Source organism: Balaenoptera acutorostrata, chromosome 9, assembly GCF_949987535.1.
Source record: "Balaenoptera acutorostrata chromosome 9, mBalAcu1.1, whole genome shotgun sequence".
NCBI classification, from domain to species: Eukaryota; Metazoa; Chordata; class Mammalia; order Artiodactyla; family Balaenopteridae; genus Balaenoptera; species Balaenoptera acutorostrata.
The window spans coordinates 33,995,728-34,018,204 of record NC_080072.1 but is presented as its reverse complement, the minus strand read 5'-3'; the positions used below and the strand labels follow the sequence as shown (position 1 = coordinate 34,018,204).

The window sequence follows — 22,477 nt, the reverse complement described above, 5'->3', positions numbered from 1 at the left end:
AAGTAGGGAGCATAGGGGATTGGAGCCTGAGCCAAGAAAAAGGAGTAAAAACATAGGAGGGGAGAAAGTGCAGGGAGTTGGAGCTTGCATGGAGTGAAGAGGGTTTACCTGTAGACAGGCAATAGCAATAACAGGAGATACTAGCATAGTATAAGTAAATCCAAACACATTATCACAATGAATGCAAATAGACTAAAACATCTAGAATAATGTCAATTATATTTAAAAGTACTAATATATGCTGTAAGTACTCAAAATATTTAAAGTAAAAAGATAGAAAAAAATATAAATATACCAGAAAAGCACCAACTAAAATAAGGTCGAGGCAAATAAATTAATACCAGACAAAATTATATTTAAGACAGAGATCATTATTAACAGAGAGAATCCTTATTTAATGTGAAAATATACATTCCAAGGATGATGTAATAATTCCGGATATATATGGATCTAATAATACCTTTATAAATTATAAAGCAGAATGGCTATTAGAGTTTAAGATACTACTCATGAATTAAGTATCTGATAGGTCAATCAGAGAAAAGAGTCAATAAAGATGTATGCTATTTTAAAAACACAGTCAACAAGATTAATTCAATAAGCGAATGTTGACTTCTTTACCCAACAGTTAGAGAATACACACTATTTTCAACTATAAATTAAAACTGGTAACCTGCCAACTATAGTCTCTACCCTTATGCTACAAATCAATAACAAAAATACATATTTTTGTTGATAAATAAATACTTTTAAAACACTCATTGGTCAGAGAAGAAACAATGGTGACATTTTAAAAAATATATAAATGAAGTATAATGAAAATACAATATTAATATGGGTATAATTTAGCTATAATAATAGTCTAAGAGAAAGGTACATTTAAATTTTTATATTAATTTACCTTCCCACCAGCAGTACATGAGGGTTCCCTTTTCTCCACATCCTCACTTGTTATTTCTTGTCTTTTTGATGATAGCCATTCTGACAGATGTGAGGTGATACATCATTTTGGTTTTGATTTTCATTTCCCTGGTGATTAGTGAAGTTGAGCATCTTCTCCTGTGCCTGTTAGCCATCTGTATGTCTTCCTTTGAAAAATGCCTATTTAGGTCCTCTGCTTATTTTGTAATTGGGTTGTTTGGCTTTTTTATTTTTTGATACTGAGTTATATGAGTTCTTTATATATTTTGAATACTAAACCCTTATTGGACATAACAGCATTATTTACAATAGGCAAGATGTGGAAACGACCTAAGTTTCCATCAGCAGACGAATTGGTAAAGATGTGGTATGTATATACAATGGAATATTAGCCATAAAAAAGAATGAAAATTTGCCATCTGCAACAACATGGATGGTCCTGGAGGATGTTATGCCTAGTAAAATAAGTCAGACACAGAAAGGCAAATACTACATGTTTCCACTTATATGTGGAACCTAAAAATAAAACTAATGAACAAATATAACAAAATAGAAACAGACTCACAGATACAGAGTATAAAATGGGGTGGAAGAGGGGCAAAATAGGCGAAGGGCAAGAGTTAAGAGTTACAAACTACTAGTTATAAAATAAATAAGTTACAATGATGTAATGTACAGCACAGGGAATATAGTCAATATTTTATAATAACTTTGTATGGAGTATATTCAATAAAAATATCAAATTACTATGTTGTATACCTGAAACTAATATAATATTGTAAGCCCACTATACTTCAATTAAAAATTTTTAAATAAATTTTTATATTAAAAAGAGTAGATAAAATAATAATGAGCCAAGCATCCAACTTGAAAAGTTCGAAAAGAAAAAAATAAATTAAACCAAAGCAAATGAATAAAAGACAAAAAGAAGACACTAGTGGAAAATAAACATTGATAAATTTAAAAATCTAATAAAATAGCTTCTAAAGCTTTGGTCAAGAAGAGGACTATAATAAATGACCTTATAATGTAACTACAAATGCCAAAAGGTATTAAAAATATAAAACAAGAGAATGCTCTGAAAAAAATTGTATATTGACAGTATATTTTAACACTAGCACAAACATGTGCAGATGTATGTAATTATCAAAACTAACTCAAAAAATACAGGGAATTGACATAACCACTAAAGAAGCTGAGTTGTTAGATTTCTTCCCAAAGCAAAAAGAAGCACAAAAAAAAAAGGCCCATTTGGTTTTAGAAATAAGTTTTAACAAAACTTATTAGAACAAATTTCCTTAATCTTGTACAATTATTCAGAAGATAGATAACGAGTGAATTCTTCCCAACAATTTTAGCATAATATTAGTATGAAAAACATGACGGTGTTTGAAAAGAAAATTACGGCCAGACAGCTTAATTATAATCAAACATTTCTCTATACTGAGTCAAAATCTTGTTTCCCGTGCATTTTACTATTGAGACTGCACAGCAGAAGGAGGTGAAATCTCGGTCTTTCTAAACGAAATTTTCTTGGTAGAATCCTGCCATTGTACCCTTACGGATGTCAATTCTTAAAAATGTTATTTTTCTTTCTGTGCCTTATGGCACAGAACCTTGTCGAATTGTTGTAATGTAAAACAATGTTAATATATGTAGAGCACTTAGTATGGTACCTGGCAAAGTGTTAATATAAGCACTTGATAAATGTGAACTATGATTATTTTACTGTCTGGAGCTGCATTCAGGGGTGAACTCATGTAAAGTCCGTGAAATAGTTCTCTTATAGTTTAAAGTCATTTAGCATGTTCCCAGCCACCACCTCCTCATTCTCACCCCTTCAAAATAAATCTTGTATTTTAAAGCTAAAACCCTTAATACCTTTATCAGATCTTCATATAACCTTGTTTAGACCCAGCAATGTTACGCTTGTCTTCATTGGGGCATATCCTAGTTCAAGTATTTTGAATCCAAGATTCATGCATGGGATTCAGGTAGTCTGTCCAGAAGTATGCATACACTTTTTTTTTCTTTCCAGAGAGAGTATCCATAGTTTTCATTACATCTAGGAGGTTGTCTCTGGCATACAATGTCTAGAATCGTGCCTTGAATGAAGCACAACCTTCCACATACCCTACATCTAAATTGTCTTCAGTAAATCCTCTGGGGACCCGTTTTTAAGTGACAGTTGTTGAGTATAATTTTAGGAGCCTATGCTTAGAGAAGCATCGTTTCCCTGTCTTTCTGAAACTGAATTTTGTCATCCAAGACTTGTTCCCTCCCCAGAATGGAAAATATAATTTTCCATTGTATCTTACTTTTTTCCTGAAAAATTATAACCACTATATTGAGAGATGCTCTCTTTAAAGATAAAATTATTCTTTTCAGATAGCACAATGGTTTCCAGGGCAGCTCAAGTAACTTACTAGGACAAAGTTGTTCTCATTTCTCACTGGGGGAGAAAGTTTCTAAGAAGTTGTTATCATCACATCTACAGAAATTGGAATTTAAGATAATGTCTCATTGCTCTGTATTTCTACCTGTCTTGACTGTCTCACCAGGAGCATTTGGAAAAACTAAACAGCTGTTGCGAAATGCAAAGAACGTTAATGATCCGTATAAAGTGAGAAAATATTGCTACACCCTTTCCTTTTGAATGATAATAAGGCTGTGAATAATATAATCCTTAGGGATGTTCCGATGCAAAGTAGGATGAGGTGTAGTTTGAGTGTTGCTGAGCTTGCACTATTTGAGGGGAGGAGACAAACAGCAACAGCAGCAAGAAATATAAAAAAGAAGCAAAATCTTCTAAGATGGCCTCAAGTCCATGTCTGCACGTCCATATTCAGGGCTTTACTCTGTGGCTCATCTCACATCCATTTTGAAATGCAATGTTCTTGGGAGATATAGCACATTTATCACTCATCAATCATAATACTGAACTCAATCACATTTATGTGGCTTGTTATACTCTATTGAGATATATTGTATCTACCTCCACTCTCAGCCCACTAATTAGCCAGGAACCCAGTGAGTACAAATGAGCTCCATCTGTGGTGGTCCTGTTGCACGTAGACACCTGTTTGGGCTCCCTATCCTCCCACATCTACCATGGCTTACTTTAACTCTTACTGTTATCACACTGCTTCCTCACTTCCAGCTAATAATCTTCATAAGTACATAGTGCAGAGTTGATCAAAATCTATTCTAAGGGCTTCCCAGGTGGCGCAGTGGTTGAGAATCTGCCTGCCAATGCAGGGGACACGGGTTCGAGCCCTGGTCTGGGAAGATCCCACATGCCACGGAGCAACTAGGCCCGTGAGCTACAGCTACTGAGCCTGCGCGTCTGGAGCCTGTGCTCCGCGACAAGAGAGGCCGCGATAGTGAGAGGCCCACGCACTGCGATGAAGAGTGGCCCCCGCTTGCCACAACTAGAGAAAGCCCTCGCACAGAAACTAAGACCCAACACAGCTAAAAATAAATAAATAAATATATTTATTAAAAAAAAATCTATTCTAAGAGATTATAATTGATTATAATTATATAATTATAATTCAAATAAAACAAAGTTCATAGAGGCCTAAATTAATATTGGAAGAGGAGGAAACGGAGTTAAACAGAAAGAATTACTCTTTGTTCCAGATCACTTTCTATGTGTATGCACGTTTACTATAGAGGTTGCCACATCTGACCATACATGTTACTTTTCCTGAGCCTCTTGTCTCCCCTGCTGATCTCACTCAGTGCCCTACCTCTCACCCCATTCAGCTAACATAGTGCTTTGCCACAGAGTAGGTGTCTAAGACATTTTTGAAAGTGAATAAAAGGCAGGTTTTAATTGGAAACACTGGGAGAAAAGGTCACTTGAGATTAAATAATGTGATTTTTTAAAGGTATTAATTATATTCCATAATAAATGATTTTAAAGAAAGTAATTTTAGTATGGATTTTAATGGTTTTCCATGTTCTAAGACTTGTGCAGTCGCAGGAAGACACTTGTTAAGTGTACCATGTTTGCGCTGGATCTAAATGAAACTTGGAGGACTTCGCACAGTGGGCCCATCGGAAGCATGTCTTCTGACTTAGCATGGTAGCACATCATTATTCATTAAAACTCTGATTTGGCATTCGTCCCACACTGGAAAGAACTACCCCATTCCTTGTGGCTAGATATCATATACACAAATTATGTCAAAATGGATCGTAGATGTGTATATGAGCTAAAACTAAAAAAAAATTAGTAGAAAACCTGTGAGTAGATATTTGTGACCATGGTTTAGCTAATAGTTTCTTAGATATAGTACAAAGAATAAGTAAAAAAAGAAAAATAGATAAATTGGACTTCATCAAAATTGAAAATGTTTTTCCTCAGAAAACACAAGAAGACAAGAGTAAGAAGACAAGCTGCAGAATGAGATAAACTGTTTTAAATCATATCAAATAAAGGACTTGTATCCAGAATATATAAATAAATCTTCTTCAATAATAAAAATACAAATAACTCTATTTGAAATGGGCAAAGAATAGGCATTTCCTCAAAGAAACTAAGAAAATTACAAATAAGGACATTAAAAATTTGCATTAAGGAAGTATAAATAAAAACCACATTGAAGGGACTTCCCTGGTGGCACAGTGGTTAAGAATCCACCAGCCAACGCAGGGGACACGGGTTCAAGCCCTGGTCTGGGAAGATCCCACATGCTGCAGGGCAACTAAGCCCGTGCGTCACAACTACTGAAGCCTGCACGCCTAGATCCCATGGTCCAGAACAAGAGAAGCCACTGCAGTGAGAAGCCCGCACACCGCAACGAGGAGTAGCCCCCGCTCGCCGCAACTAGAGAAAGCCTGCGTGCAACAAGGAAGACCCAATGCATCCATAAGTAAATAAAACAAATTTTTAAAAAACCACACACATTGAGGAGGAGAATAATATTGTGGAATAAGTTTTCTATCATCTTCTTCCAGAAGAATGTGAATTTAAACAATCACCCATGGATGAGGGATTCTTTGTGAAAGTCCAGGAGTCCAGCAGAGAAATTCTGGCACACAATTGGAGCAAACATGTCTGAGATTGGACACATTGAAGAGGGTAAAAGGAACAAGAACAAGTTGAGTTTGACCAATAGCTTTGCCACATACCACTTTTGTGACCTAAAAACTATGGGTTAGGTGCTCTAAGATAATCTCACTGAAAGTCGCTGTTTGATGCTCAGCAGAATTTCAAGAATTTAGAAAGTTCTTACTAAATGTTAACTACTGTTTTTGTTTTTGTTAATACTTAACATTGTTCTCATTTCCAAAGTAGAATAATTTAATCTACCTTAAAATATTTGTTGAGAAGTTTTGATAATAGTGTACATATAAACACTTGGCCTGGTCAGTTCGCCCATGGCAAATATTGAGTAAATAATAATTTTTAAAGATTATAATCTAAAGGTCCAAACATTTTGCTGCTTCTTTCCTAGTCCCCTTGAATGTCCCTGGCTTGCCCATCCAGCACAGGCTGTGGGGCACAGCAAGTGTAGCATAGTTCGACACTCAGGCTCTGGGATTATCCAAAGCCAACCCCGCCCTTCGCTGCCACCAGCACTCTCTTATTTCCCCGTCATTCACACTAAATGTCTTTACCATACATTTCTAGTAATTCCTTTCGCCCTGTGGAATGACATATTTTTTAGATTTATTTTTGGCAATGGGCTAAACCGTTGTTATCCATTTTCTCATCTAACCCTTATCAGTGCTCAAATCAGATACTGATTTATTTCTAATTGTCCCTTTTATTATTCTTCACAAATTGTCATGAACCTTCCTGAGTTCTTTTTTCTCCCCTAATGTCCTCATAAGGCTATAACTAAAGAGCTCCTCTCAATTCCTGGCTCACAAGAAGAACTGAAATAATCCCATGAGGGTAATTCTGTGTATAACCTCCCTATCAGGGAAGGGAATTAGACATATTTCTTGCTGAACCCTGCAGTGACTATTCCGTTGGCCATGACAACCAGCCTGGAACAAGATGTTCTAAGGGGAAACTGTTCAAAAGTTTCTTTTAGAAGCAAAGTGACATCTGCCAGATTTAATGATCCATTTAGTAACATACGTACAACTGCATTTTTCTGTAACAAATCCATTGGCAAGAGGAGATGTAGTAGATAAGGTTTATCAAACACTACTGTGTGCAAAGCACTGTGCTACATGCAGCGAGGAATAGAGCAAAAGGAATCTAGTATCCCACTTACAGCTGTGCAGTTGGGAAGCTAGGTGCATATGTCAACATGATGTGTAAGGTGAAAAAAGGGAGAAGTTGTTTGGGGGTCTTTGGAAATCTAGCAAGGCTTCATAGGAATGGTGCTATTTTTGCTAAGCTTGGGGGACTTCCTAGGATTTCAGTCAGTGCAGAAGTGTAGAATGTGAGGAAATGGCAGAAATACAACCACAATGCCTGAGAAATACTCAGATTAATTAGAAAATGAGATTCTCCAAACTCCCAGGAGTTTGGGGAGAGATGAGCCTGGAGCTAGATTGAGGTCATGCTGAGGTGGACAGTTGCTGCTAATGGTATTAATTCCAGTCTTAAAACCTGTTTTGCAGGAAAGCAGCACACCAACAGAAGCTGAGTAACATCTCGTGGCTTCAAAAATTCTTTTGAAGAGTTAGTAGGCAACTCAGTTAAGAGACAGAGTATAAACTATGGACCATACTTTTTCTTCTTTTCCTTTAAGAGGATAAATTAATAAAATAATACATTTCCACCAAAGAAAGGAGGAAGGATTCCTTTTTTAGCCAATAGAAACCACTTGCATTCTCCTCTTATGATAAAACAAGGCTCCAGACAGGGGGAGAACTTAGATTTGAAGTTCCCAGGAATATCTGAGGTATAATTTTCATGATTGTCTGGGTTACTGGCTGTTCTTAGGTTTTGCTATATTGTTCCTTTTGGCAACATTTCAAAGAAGCACTGGGTTTTACATATATATATATATAAAATATAGATAATATATAGATAATATATTATCTATATAACATATATAAAAGTCTTAAGGGGATTTCTGTTAGATAATATATTTTATTGAAAACAAAGCTTCATGTGATTGGAGTCTTTATCCTGATCATTTTCTTGGTAAGAAATCCAATAGCTGTTGTACTCCATTTGTGTCACAGATTACAATCTAAATGTAAGGGAAACAGTAAGGAGATAAATGGCCATGGGATGAATGTCTATTTATTCAGTTAACCATCTCTTCTGGAAAACATTTTTGTTACCTCTAGGTTTTATATTGTTATAAAATATTGGATAATGAACAACTTTTTGCCTTTTGCTTCTTTTTCCCCTATACTATTTTTAGGCTTATTCTTTAAAAAATGGTAATACTGAGTTACAGTGTAATAAGAATCATAAGACAGTTAAATATATTGTCAAATTATTTTGCAAAAGGGTTATACAAATTTATTATCTCTTTAGTAGTTTTTAAAACTACCTTTGCATTATACTTTCACTTTCTCTAAGTGTTTCATATTCTCTTCAGTTTTTATAAAACAAATTTGATGCATAAAAATGCTATCTTGGGATATGAATTACGTTGATTCTTAGTGAGGTTGTCAACCACCACAGTCTCCTCTGTGGAAATGGTTGGTTAATGACCTTAAACCACTAATACAGTGTTCCCTTTTATCGGGCTATAATTAGTCTCTTGAAATTTAGTCATCTCTCTCATCAGTCTGCTACCATCAACCAGTTGTCATGGATACTTTGTTCCAGGAAGCACCCATTCTGTAAGTTGTGCTGTCAACCTGAATTTATGCCCTCTGGATACTTCACTCTTGAATTTAATTGCCAGAAAGGCCTGAGTTCCACTAGAAGTATCATGACCTCTACACTGCCCCTGAAGACTCACCAGACTCTCTTTAAATCAGATTCTGGGCTGTCCTTCAGTAAAGAGAAATATTTCTCAAATTTATTTCGTCATAGAATTGTTTGTGATATTTTCACAGTTATTATTCCATAGGGCCAGTATTCTATAGAACCCACATTAAGAATTGTTTAATAGCGTCTGGAAAAACTAATTCAGAACTTTATGAAGTCAATGTAAGCGTTTGTTTGAGAATGACTGACCCACATTTTGGGTGAACTTTTTTTTTTTTTAATGGAGAGGTATCTTTATTTATTTATTTTTGGCTGTGTTGGGTCTTCGTTTCTGTGCGAGGGCTTTCTCTAGTTGCGGCAAGCAGGGGCCACTCTTCATCACGGTTCGCGGGCCTCTCACTATCGTGGCCTCTCTTGTTGCGGAGCACAGGCACCAGACGCGCAGGCTCAGTAGTTGTGGCTCATGGGCCTAGTTGCTCCGCGGCATGTGGGATACTCCCAGACCAGGGCTGGAACCCGTGTCCCCTGTATTAGCAGGCAGATTCTCAACCACTGCGCCACCAGGGAAGCCCTGGGTGAACTTTATGTGTAATGTGTAATTACTTTAGGAAGTAATTTTCCCAAACTGTAATGATACACAGGTACTTGTACAATTATCTCTTCATTCCTTATCCTACCTTACTAAGGAAGTGATGGAAACCTGGACTTCCATTAGTTACATCTGATTTTGGTCTTCTACGTTTTCCTCCTCTTCCTGCTTCTCTTCCCCTTCCACTTCCTCCCCCCTTCCCGTCCCCTCTTCCCTCTCTTCTACCTTCTTCCTCCTTGTTATAATGAATATCAAAGATGTTCTGATTCCCTTTCATGTGTCCAGACACTATTTTCCCCCACATCACTCTGAACTGGGCTATTGATTTCTTATCTCTGAGTATTATTGTTTGCAGACTTTTCTCAGTCTTTACTTAAAATTCACCTTATATACCAGTGCTAGTCTAATTCAGTAGCATTCTGAAGGAGGTTTGTTCCCTCTAACATGCCTTGCACAATGTTTGGTACTAATTATGGATACTTATTTCCATCTGGAATGATTTCACACTGTATTTGCTTGCTCTATTTACTTCAGTCTCAGCTGTACTCCCTAATCTAAGCACTTTGTTCCCTGCCCTGACTGCAGCAGCTCAGTAGTGCACCTATTAAACTATTTAAGGATATTAAAACATTTTGGAGGATTAAAAGGCATATTTAAAATGTTAATTACATATCAATTCTTCAACACTCCTCTCTTCCTGCTCTCATCCCCCATTTTATACTCACGAAAATGGAGAGTAATTTCAGCATTAGGAAGCAGTAGAAGAACATACGGATTTTTTTAATTAACCAGCAAACTCTGTATTTGAGAAGAATCTTACACCTTGTTTTAGTTTATGCTTCAGTCTCAATGATATATGAATATATGGCATAAGCAAAATTGCATTTTTTATATTTACAAAGCACTTGTACCTTTATTATTTCCTTTTATTCTCACACTAACATAGTGACGAGGCAGACATAATTGTAGATGGAGAAACAGAGGTTCAGAAATGTCACAGTACAGATATGTCCACGGTGACAGCTTATAAACAGGAGACCCAGGACTAAAACACATGCATTGTGAATTCCATTCCATGTTCTTTTTTCCTCTCCAACACTCCATCAAATAAAAAGTGAAAAATTTTGGTTTCGACTCTAAGGCAAACCATATTAGAAGACTATTTTCCCTTGTTCTAGTCTAATCAGCCAAGCACAGGTGCACACCGCATGAGCAGATGGAAATGCAATTAAGACAGATGTGATGACAGTTTATCCACAGCCTCTAATGCTTTAAAACCCCAGTGCTGGTATAAAAGCACGGAGCACAGCAGGCATACTACAAGAAGAATCAAATGTGGGCACAAGATTTGTACAAGCTATAGGTCTTTCCAAATTTTGAAAGTGCAGTGGCATTTAGTGATTTTGAAATTCTACATCTATTCCTAACTTCCTTAAGTAGTGAATATCTTTTACATTGTTGAATATAATTTTTAAAAATAAAGGTAAATGCAGGCTCATTGATTATTTATCCACTATAAGCCCAGCATGAGATAAGTCAGAATGGTAGAGTGACAAAAGCTTTGGTCTTCAGAGTGCGAACTGTTATATCTGTATTATGTGAAGAGCCTAGATTAGTGCTTGGGGCAGGCATTCAGTATTACTTTATTCCTTCTTCCCTCAGGAAAACCATTAGACCTTAGATGTTATTTTCAACATTAAAAATTGCTACGTAGGACTTCTGGTTGGGATAAAGTACAGGCACTGAGGAAAGAGGTGTCAAGGTGAACATCTTCTATGGGTCCAATGTGGCAAAGCTGAAGCCAACTGGTGGTTATGCCCTCAACCTTCTTATTACTTGGGAGACAGCTGTAAGAAGGTGCAGAATAGCAAGAACCTACAGTCAGATAAAGATCTCCATCCACTTCTGTGTGGCATTGTGCAAATCTCTTGACCTCTCTGAATGTCAGTTTAGTTTACTTGTCTGTTGAATAGTAATCCTGCATTTTGCTAGCTACCTCACATCATTAAGAACCGTGTATAAAATAATAACTGTGAAGGTCTGACTGTTTTTAGTGAGTCTATATAATTTCCTACCATAATATTTGAGCTCTAACACCTGCCAGGAATTAATAAGCATAGGAAGACCAACCTGCAGATACTGCAGAAGGACAGTAATAGGAGGTCATAAGAGAGAGCTAGAAAGAATTTAAATCTGTCTATTTCTACTAACAAGGACCTACTGTATAGCACAGGGAACTCTACTCAATAATCTGTAATGGCCTATATGGAAAAAGAATATGAAAAAGAGTGGATATATGAATATGTATAACAGATTCACTTTGCTGTACATCTGAAACTAACACAATATTGTAAATCAACTATACACCAATAAAATTTTTTTTAAAATCTATCTATTTCTTCCTCTCACTCTGCAGTGGTTTTAAAGTTTGGTGTGCATAAGACTCTCCTGGGAGTAATGCTAAAATGTAGGTTCCTGGGCCACATTATCAGAGATTCTGATTCACCCAGTTTAGGCAGGAACCAGGATTGATTTATTACTAAATACCCTATGTGGTTCTGAAGGTGACTTGAGGACCCTAATGTGAGAAATATTGACTAAACCCTTCACCTATGATGCTTTCTCACCAGATGGATAATAAGTGGCTTAGGAGAAAAATTCATAATTAATTGATTTTTGCAGACTCATAGAGCATGAGGCAGTAGGTAGACTAATGTTTTCAGCTGAAAAAAGTGCTTCTCATGTGTTCTGCTAATTAACTTTAGTGCTAAAGATTTATTATTTACCAGTTTTCACTTCCTATTTTAAGAGTTAAGATCCAGGTTCTAAATTAAGGTGAGAGAAGGGTGATCAAATGTGGCAAAGATTGATAGTTCTTCCCCAAAGCTGTTCTCTCTGTTCTAAGAAGATACTCTACTTTAATCTGAGCAAATTGACACCCAGAATAAACATTTCCCAACCTCCTTTTCAACTGTCTGGGCCATGTACCAGCCCCATGTTCTGGCCACTGTTCTATAAACAAAGGAGATATATGATAGCTTCCAGGTTGTATCCATAAAGGAAATGAGTTTACTCTTCTCTTTTTTCCCCCTCCTTTGATGGTAAAATGTAAATATAGAGGTGAAGACGTCATGGACCAAACAGTCAAGGGCACCATCAGAGAAGTGGCAACACATCAAGTGAGAGGAGTCTAGCCCTTAACACCGTCAAGGGATAGAATCACATGGCTTTGACTTATGCATCAGAAAGGCAGAGAAAAGAAACTTCTGTCTTGTTTAAGATTGTGCTATTATGAGTCTCTATCACACAGAGCTAAACCCAGTTTGTTCTAACTAATAAATGCATCAAATAAGCACGCAGGATTAGGACAATGCAGTATCATAGTGTGAAATGCACAGTCTTAGTTATCTAACTTGCAAAATGAATATTCTAGCACCTCCTAAGGCTATTAGAAGAACCACAAGATAAAAATATGCGTGCAAATTGCATGATAAAATGCCTGTGACTTTCTAAATGAACAGTCTTATATTGATTTTTATTACTAATGAGTAATTTATAAATCATTATTTATGACTATAAGTCATCGACTCTATGATAAAGATACTATACTATGGTTAGTAGAGTAACTGAGATAGAAAAAAACTACCTTCAGCTCTGAGCTTAAGTGAGACTTGAGTGAACTCCAGGCCAAAAGACCTTGAGTGGAAAACACTAGCCCAGTCTACATTTGATGTCAGACCCCTGATGAGTTTGCTGGAAAACATAACTGCAAGTCAAGCAGGGGCAATATTGAGGTCCAAGACCCTTACAAAATACAAAGGGAATGTCTGCCAAAGTGGACACTAGAAAGGTTATTTGGATGGCTGATTTACTATTCATGGAGAGTATACAGTGCAAGGTTTATGTTAAAGGCTTTTTGAATCATATTCCCATCATCATGAAAAATAACCCCACCACAGTACTGCAGCCAGAAAGATTTATGTGTGTGCTTTTATCATATTTGAGCAGGCTGCTTAGTAACAATGCTAGGGTAGCATTTGAAGGTAGCCAAGTGTCACTCAGATAATCTGTATTATTTAAAATCATTCAAGGTGGGGTGGTGAAGGTGAAAGAATGGGAGTAGTCAACTTAAAATATTTCTACATGATATGAATGAGAGGGATTTAGCTGTGAGCACAAAACCAGAAATGGAATGCCCACTAGATTGTGTCTGTATAAATTGGGGGTAAGTTATTACATTTGCTTTCAGCAGTGCTTCTCAAACTTGAGTGAGTGGCAGAATCACCTGACGTGCTTATTAAAATGCAGATAGCCAAACCCCACTCTCAGAGTTTCTGATTCTGTGAGTTTGGGTCAATTTGGGCCCAATAAGTATCCAGGTGCTGCTGCTGCAGGTGAAAACATATTTTGAGACACGCTGGCTTATAGGAAGTCCCTAGTAAAGTTTGGTAGGTAAGCAAACTGTGTTGATATCTTTCAAGGTCGTAGGCTTCCCCTCATTCTCTACTCACATAGGGGTTAGATTGTAAAATCCTAGATGGTGAAGACTGCATCTCGTTTGTTATCGTAACTCAGGCTTTGCCTAGCACTGGACATTTCTTAGCTGCTTTGAGTTTTGTTTCTTTTTTTTTTTAAGAGGAAGACTCCCTGCCTTCTTTCTTCTCCTTTACCGTGGCAACCCTCCAGGCAGCAGTATGTTCTTTCCAAGGTGTCTGCGTTGTGGAAAGTGCTCTGTATAGCATGACAGTAATTGCTTCACAGGAGAGAATTCCTCACGCTATGTACATAGCTGCATTTTGGGGTCGGAGGCAAGGATAAGGCTTTTATGAGCCTGGACCATGGAGACAGGGGATCTGCTGGAGGTCAAAACCTGGGTTTGAATCTTGGCTTTGTTTTTTATTTGTCCTGTGTCTTAAGAGATTCACTTATTCTATGTGTCCTTACTTCACTGTTACATGGGTTTTATTATTTGGAATATTCGTAACTTACCTTATGAATGACACATCAATACTTAATGAGTTAATGCATTTAAAGTTCAACTATATTAATTTTCATTCAGCTGAAAGATTTTTGGTTCTAGTTTAAGGGAAACAAAAGTTATTCTTGGTAAAGATATTTAGCAATAATGAAAAGAATGACTGGGTACTTGCAAAAAAAATAGAGGTGGAACAGATGTCTTATCAAGATAGGTTTGTACAATGGAACAGAGATGAAGCTAGATCTGACTGTCTCTCTGTGTCTATAAGGTGGGCAGGATGAGTGAGTAATGTGTAGGGGGGCTGTTGGTATGTGTATAACGACCAGAGAAGATAAATACAATCGACTGTAAAATTTTACTTGCTTAAAATTGTACATTTGTAAAAATATCTCAATTTGAAAAACTATTAATATTTTCTTTAGTGTGCTTATTCATTATTTTCAATAAACAACAAAAATGGCATTTATAGTTTAATTTGTGATCTCTGTTATACTGTCCACTATTTCAATAGATCTTAAGTTCTTAACTTTTTTTTTTTTTTAAAGATTTTATTTATTTTTTTTTAATTGATTAATTGATTGATTGATTGATTGCTATGTTGGGTCTTCGTTTCTGTGCTAGGGCTTTCTCCAGTTGTGGCAAGCGGGGGCCACTCTTCATCACGGTGCGCGGGCCTCTCACTACCGCGGCCTCTCCTGTTGCGGAGCACAGGCTCCAGACGCGCATGCTCAGTAATTGTGGCTCACGGGCCCAGCCGCTCCGCGGCATGTGGGATCTTCCCAGACCAGGGCTCGAACCCGTGTCCCCTGCATTAGCAGGCAGATTCTCAACCACTGCGCCACCAGGGAAGCCCGGTTCTTAACTATTAAGCTGCTACTTTAGGAACTTTCAAAGAGCTCTCTATGGTATAAGACCACTTTATGAATATTAATGTAGTTTTATTATAAAGTTTAAAAAATATTTTTATTAATAACCATCCAGTTACACAATCATGCTGATATTCCTCAAGGAATATATATTTTATATGGAAGATCCAGTATACTTGGTTTAAGTGGTGAATATACCGATTATTTGTCTATTGCTTTGTTGATTGTGAGGTCAGATATTGTTTTGTTTTTTAATAAAGTTGAACAGATTTGTTTCCTCATTTTCATAGATTTTATATTTTATAGTAGTTTCAGTTTCACAGCAAAATTGAGCAGAAAGTACAGGTACCCATATATACCCTATATCTCCATACACCTGAGGCCTCCTCCACTATCAACATCCCACACAAGAGTGGCACATTTGTTATAATCAATGAACCCACGTTGAAACATCATTGTCGCCCAAAGTTCAAAGCTTACATTAGGGTTTACTCATGGTGTTGTACATTCTATGGGTCTTGACAAATGTATAATTACATAATCCATCCCTGCAGTCTCATAGAGAATAATTTCACTCCCCTAAAAATTTTCTGTGTTCTGCCTGTTCATCCCTGCCTCCCTCAAACCCTTAGCAAATAAAAATCCTTTCACTGTCTCCATAATTTTACCTTTTCAGAATGTCATATTGTTGGAATATTATAGAATGTATACTTTTCAGATTGACATGTAATATTCATTTAAGTTTACTCCACGTCTTTTCATGGTTTGACAGCTCATTTCTTTTTAGTGCTGAATAATATTCCATTGTCTGGATATACCACAGTTAATTTATTCTTTCATCTACTGAAAAATATCTCGGTTGCTTCCAAGTTTTGGAAATTATGAATAAAGCTGCTATAAACATCCTTGCGAAGGTTTTATGTGAACCTAAGTTTTTAACTCCTTTGGGTAAACATTGAGAAATACAATCGCTGGATCATATGTTAGAGAATATATATAGTTTTATAAGAAACTGCCAACTGTCTTCCAAAGTCATTGTATCATTTTATATTCTAACAACAGTGAATGAGAGTTCCTGCTGTTCCAAATCCTTGGCAGCATTCGGTGTACCCAGTGTTTTGAATTTTTGCCATTCTAATAGATATGCGGTGGAATTTCACTGCTGTTTCAATTTGCAATTCCCTAATGATATATGATGTAGAACATTGATACATATATTAATGCCTTTTTTTACCTACCATACATGGGTTACAGGAGCACTTATTTAATATTTAAAGAATAAATAGATGAATGATTAAATGAATAAAATCAAAACCAAGGTTCTGACTTTAATGGTGAAATTTCTGACACCACTAGAGGCCAAAACTGAGACGGAGAGAAGTAAATTTGACATGAAATCCTTCAGCAGCATCATGTGAGCAGCTGCCTTGTCCACAGCATTCAGAGTGCACTCTGAACACAGACGTTTCCTCCAAGAGCAAAATACTCATTCACCTGCACTCTAAATAGTTTTGATAATCGTAAGTTGGGGAGCTTTTGTATGAGCTGTCCCTCTGTGAACACCCTTAACATGTTTGATCTAAGCCACAAGATCATGAGCTCAAAGCATACTTTCTTTTAGTATTATAAATATTAGAGAACCTGAAGAGCAGCTAGAGCCAACTGGACAACTACTAGGCAAGTACTGATGAGCAGAAATAAAGAAAATGAAAACATAAATAAATAAATAAATACTCCATCACAAAATGAATCTGCATACCAAATTCCAAAATATATAAAAATCCTAGGGCTAAGAAAGACAGTAAATAAAATTAACAAATAGAATTCAGTGTAGATAATTCTATAGAAGAATCTGACAAAAATTTTATTTCATTTTATTTTTACATGAAGAGGATTTATTGGTGGCTGTGAGTAAGGAGGGGGCAGTGTCAAAGCCCTTACTAGTGCAGGGCTTGCTATTTGTCCAAGGGGTCACAACTGGGGATATGTGTGACTCGAGGTCCTTCCTGGAAGAGCCACTTCTCAGCCACCATCTCTTCAAATGCATTCACATTAAACTGGTAAAGCCCTGCTTCTTGATGATGTGGAATTTATGGCAGCCAGGGGACTTGAAGTTAGCCCTGCATAGAGCCTCAGTCACATTGTTCTTGTTATGCACATTGGTGTGGATGGACATGATGTCTTAGTCAATGTGAATCCCAGCCACTGTGCCCTGGTGGTTTCCAAAGGCATCCTGCATACCTGTCTAGAGCCTAGATTGGGAACAGCATGAGGTCACATATGGATGTCCACTGGAAAGAGCTATTTCCATTGTCCCTTAGGGCAACCTGTATAAGCAACAGGCTACATACACTACTATTTGTAGCCTTTGCACCCAGGCCTCTATGGGGAAAAAAGTACAATTGCCTTAGTCGGCTGCACAGATAAAAATGCTAAAATAAGCATTTCAGGTAAATCTAAAAGATAAATGCAAGAATATGAAAAATATCAATTCTTTGTAAAAATGTTAAAAGAGAAAATAAAGGAGGAGGTGGATATAAAATTTTAAAGTTATTAACCTTGAAAAAAATGTGCTTATAAACATTGGAATAATTTTAAATAAAAATAAAACTATTTTAGAAACAAATACTCTTGTCTGGACAAGTTTAAAAAGAGAAATAGTAACTCAGCATAATTTGAGGAATTAGAATTTCACACAAATAAAAAGGTATTTTTTGTGTGTGTGTGTCTGTGTGTGTCTGTGTATAAGTGACATGGATAAAAGATTGAGAGTCTGTAATATGTCTCTAACAGGAGTTCTTGAAAAAGAGACTGGAGAGAATCATGCAGATGCAATATTTAATTCTGTATATGTATCTTATCATGAAGCCAATTATATGTGTTGAGTAACTTATGTACATAGTGACAAAATGGGAAGAGTCAAGAATGCTCCAAGATTTTTAGCAGGAAAAATCAGAAAGTTGGTACCATCCTTCACTGAAAGAGAGAAGACTATAGTTGAAGAAGGCTTGGGGAAAAGATGATACTAATTTTGGATAACTCAAATTTGAGATGACTACATATGATAGATGAGTTAGCCGTTGGATTTGAGAAGAGATTGTATTTAAAACCATGATCATGGATGAAATCAATGAGGTAGTGAGGATAAAGAAAGAAAATGTCCTAGTACTCAGCCATGAGTTACTCCAGAGTTGAGATGTGTGAGAAGTGTTGGAGATTGACAAAAGACCATTGAGGATCTTAAAAAGAAAGATAGAACACAAAACAAAGAATAAGTTGTTCCATAAGACAAGTTGAAAAAAGAATATCTCAAGGAGGGGGAATGTGTCAAATCCTTTTTTTTAAAAATTATTTTCTATTGGAGTATAGTAGCTTTACAATGTTGTGTTAGCTTCTACTGCACAGCAAAATGAATCAGCCATACCTATACATATAACCCGTCCCTTTTGGATTTTCCTCCCATTTAGGACACCACAGTGCATTAGGTAGAGTTCCCTGTGCTATACAGTATGTTCCCATCAGTTGTCTATTTTATACATAGTATCAATAGCGTATATGTGTCAATCCCAATCTCCCATTTTCTCCCTCCCCACCCCTTTCCCCCTTGGTATCCATGCATTTGTTCCCTATGTCTGTGTCTCAGAAATTTCTGCTTGTACCATTTTTCTAGATTCCACATATATACATTAATATATGATATTTGTTTTACTCTTTCTGACTTACCTCACTCTGTATGACACTCTCTAGATCCTGATAATAAAGCAAAAAAGACAAAAACCAGGAATTGCCCCATGAATTTAGCAGCAGTGAGATCAAACATTTTTAAAAAGTACAAATATTGCTTATGGATATATATACATATTGAATTGTATACCAAATTCAGGCTAAAATATATGGAAAAAACTTGGTCTCTTTTTCACTTTAATAAGACACATCCCTTATTAGTGGAGTCAGATTTATGGTAATACTAAAACAAAATAATTATTCTATCAATGCCCCTATCACTTCAATGTGTAAAACCATCAACAGGACTAATTTATGTCAGCTTGGAGCATAAAAGCAAATGGTAATCCTATTCTTCTTCCTGCCACACCCCACAGGAATTTTCCAGTGATCCTGGGAGGAAAACAGAAACCCCAAGTATTAAATAAATTATCTTCCTTTGAAATTTTAACAATTAAACTTTATTGTCTGGCTTGAACTATAACATCAGATCTTTGCTAGTACTAACTTTAAAAGGAATTGCTCACAACAGTCAATATTTAGCAAGTTTCAATTAAATCATAAATAATAAACTGAGTCCAAATTTATTCTTTTTTTTTTTTTTTAATAGCTACTTTATTTATTTATTTATTTATTTATTTGGCTGTGTTGGGTCTTCGGTTCGTGCGAGGGCTTTCTCTAGTTGCGGCAAGCGGGGGCCACTCTTCATCGCGGTGCGGGGACCGCTCTTCATCGCGGTGCGCGGGCCTTTCACTATCGCGGCCCCTCCTGTTGCGGGGCACAGGCTCCAGACGCGCAGGCTCAGCAGTTGTGGCTCACGGGCCCAGCTGCTCCGTGGCATGTGGGATCTTCCCAGACCAGGGCTCGAACTCGTGTTCCCTGCATTAGCAGGCAGATTCTCAACCACTGCGCCACCAGGGAAGCCCCAAATTTATTCTTGTGAGTAAGATTTGATGACCTTTAGTCATTACAAATGCAATGGTGACTGATTAGCAAAGATGGAACAAAACAATTTTTAAAGTTAATGACATTAGCTTTAAATGTCATAGTGTTGATATGTCTTATGCAGTTGTACCACTTATATTTGAATGTGGAAATATGTTCCAGCACTTTTTCTTTTAAATCCTGGGGCTGAGGAAACGGTAAAATAAATTTTGGTAAAACTCCAAAAAAAGAGTTTTACTCAATTGCTATAAGTCTCTCAGGTGGATTCCTAGGATGAACTGGCTTTTTTGGGCTGGGAATTCCCAGAATTGCAAAGAGAGGGTGGCAGGTGTTCAAGTCTTAACTGTGCAAATCAGGAAGAGAATATTCTCAGGAGTAATTGCAAGTGAATTAGCTGATCTTTCCTAATGATTTCACAACAAATTTACTTTGCCTTGTTACTGCTCTAGGGGCAAAGTTAGTTTATAAACCATAATTTATTTTATTGCCTGGAGGGGTTTTATTGGCTGGTGAAAGTGCATGTGTCTGGAATTAAAAACTCAAAGACTAATTCCATGTTTATGTACATTTTGGTTATTGCCCATGCATTATTCAGTAGAAATCCAGGACTTGTCTTTATTGTTTTTTGCTTGTTTGTTTGTTTTTCCACAAGCAGAGAATTAGTAAAAACTATACATCATGATGAAGGTCATGGGTTCTGGCAGAGGTTAAACCTGGACAGATCCCAGCTCTACCACTTAGTAGCTGCTTGAACATGGGCAGGTTAAATAACATCATTAAGCCTCAGGTTGATTATTTCTAGCATGGAAATGATTAAGAATGTTTTGCCTGTAGGGCTGCTGCAAAGATTCAATGAAATAATATACGTAAGGCACTTTGTACAATACCTGGCACAAAATAAGCATTTAACAAATGCTAGTTTAAATACACACACTCAACACTCAGTGATTTTTTCCAGTTTTATTGAGTAATAATTATAACATTGTCTAAGTTTAAGGTGTGCAGCATGTTGACTTGATACATTTATATATTGCAGTATAATTACTACCATAGCATTAGCTAACACCCCCATCACCTCACATAATTACCATTTCTTTTTTTTTGTGGTGAGAACATTTAAGATCTACTCTCTTAGCAACTTTCAATTATGTAATACAGTATCATTAACTATAGACCACAATATTGTGCATTAGATCCCCAGAACTTATTCATCTTCTCACTAGAAGTTTGTATCTTTTGACCAATATCTCTCCATTTTCCCAACTGTCCAGTTCCTGGTAATCACTATTCTACTCTCTTTTCCTACAAGTTCAGCTTTTTTAGATTCCACATATGAGATATTATGCAGTATTTGTCTTACTCTATCTGACTTATCTTACTTAGCATAATGCCTTCAAGGTCCATCTATGTTGTTGCAAAAGGCAGGATTTCCTTCTTTCTCATGAATGAATAATATTCCAAAATGTGTGTGTGTATATATGGGTTGGCCAGAAAGTTCATTTCGGTTTTTCTGTAAGGTCTAATGGAAAAAACCCAAATGAACCTTCTGGCCAACCCAACATCTAGATCTATACTCAATATGATATCTTCTTTATCCATTCATCCATTGACAGACACTTAGGTTGTTTCCATATCTTGGCTATTGTAAATAATGCTGCAGTAAACCTGGGAGTATCTTCTCTATGTCCTGTTTTCATTTCCTTTGGATATATACCAGAAATGGGATTGCTAGATCATAGGGTAATTCTATTTAAACTCCATACTGTTTTCCATAGTGGCTGCACTAATTTCCATTCCCAGCTTTAGTGCACTAGTATTCCCTTTTCTCCACATCCTCAAAAACACTTGCTATCTCTTATCTTTTTGATAACGGCCATTCTAACAGGTGTGAAATGATATCTCATTGTGGTTTGTGGTTTTGTTTTGCATTTCCCTGATAATTAGTGATGTTGAGCACCTTTTCATGTACCTGTTGGCCATTTATATGTTTCTTTGGAAAAATGTCTATTCAGTTCCTCACTCTTTTTTTTAATCCTTTTTTTAAAATTTTTATTGGAATGTAGTTGCTTTACAATATTGTGTTAGTTTATACTGTACAGCAAAGTGAATCAGCTATACATAAACATATATCCCCTCTTTTTGGGATTTCCTTCTCATTTAGGTCACCACAGAGCAATGAATAGAGTTCCCTGTGCTATACCATAGGTTCTTATTAGTTATCTATTTTATACGTAGTATCAATAGTGGGTATATGTCAATCCCAATCTCCCAATTCATTCTACCCCCTCTTTTCCCCCTTGGTATCCATATGTTTGTTTTCTATGTCTGTGTCTCTATTTCTGCTTTGTGAATAAGATCATCTATACCAATTTTTTCAGATTCCACATACATGCATTAATATACAATATTTGTTTTTCTCTTTCTGACTTACTTCACCTTGTATAACACTCTCTAGGTCCATCCATGTCTCTACAAATGACCCAATTTCATTCCTTTTTATGGCTGAGTAATATTCCATTGTATATATGTACCACATCTTCTTTATCCATTCCTCTATTGATGGACATTTAGGTTGCTTCCATGTCCTGGCTATT

The 22,477-nt window shown here is 36.5% G+C and overlaps 1 protein-coding gene and 1 pseudogene across 2 annotated transcripts in view; one reads left to right on the top strand and one right to left on the bottom strand.

Moving 5' to 3' along the window:
* Positions 1–22,477, top strand: part of LUZP2 (leucine zipper protein 2) — a 414,349-nt gene that overhangs the window by 236,394 nt on the left and 155,478 nt on the right. The gene's annotated exons all lie outside the window — the stretch shown is intronic.
* LOC114236830 (small nucleolar RNA SNORA70) lies at positions 17,515–17,636 on the bottom strand (annotated as a pseudogene).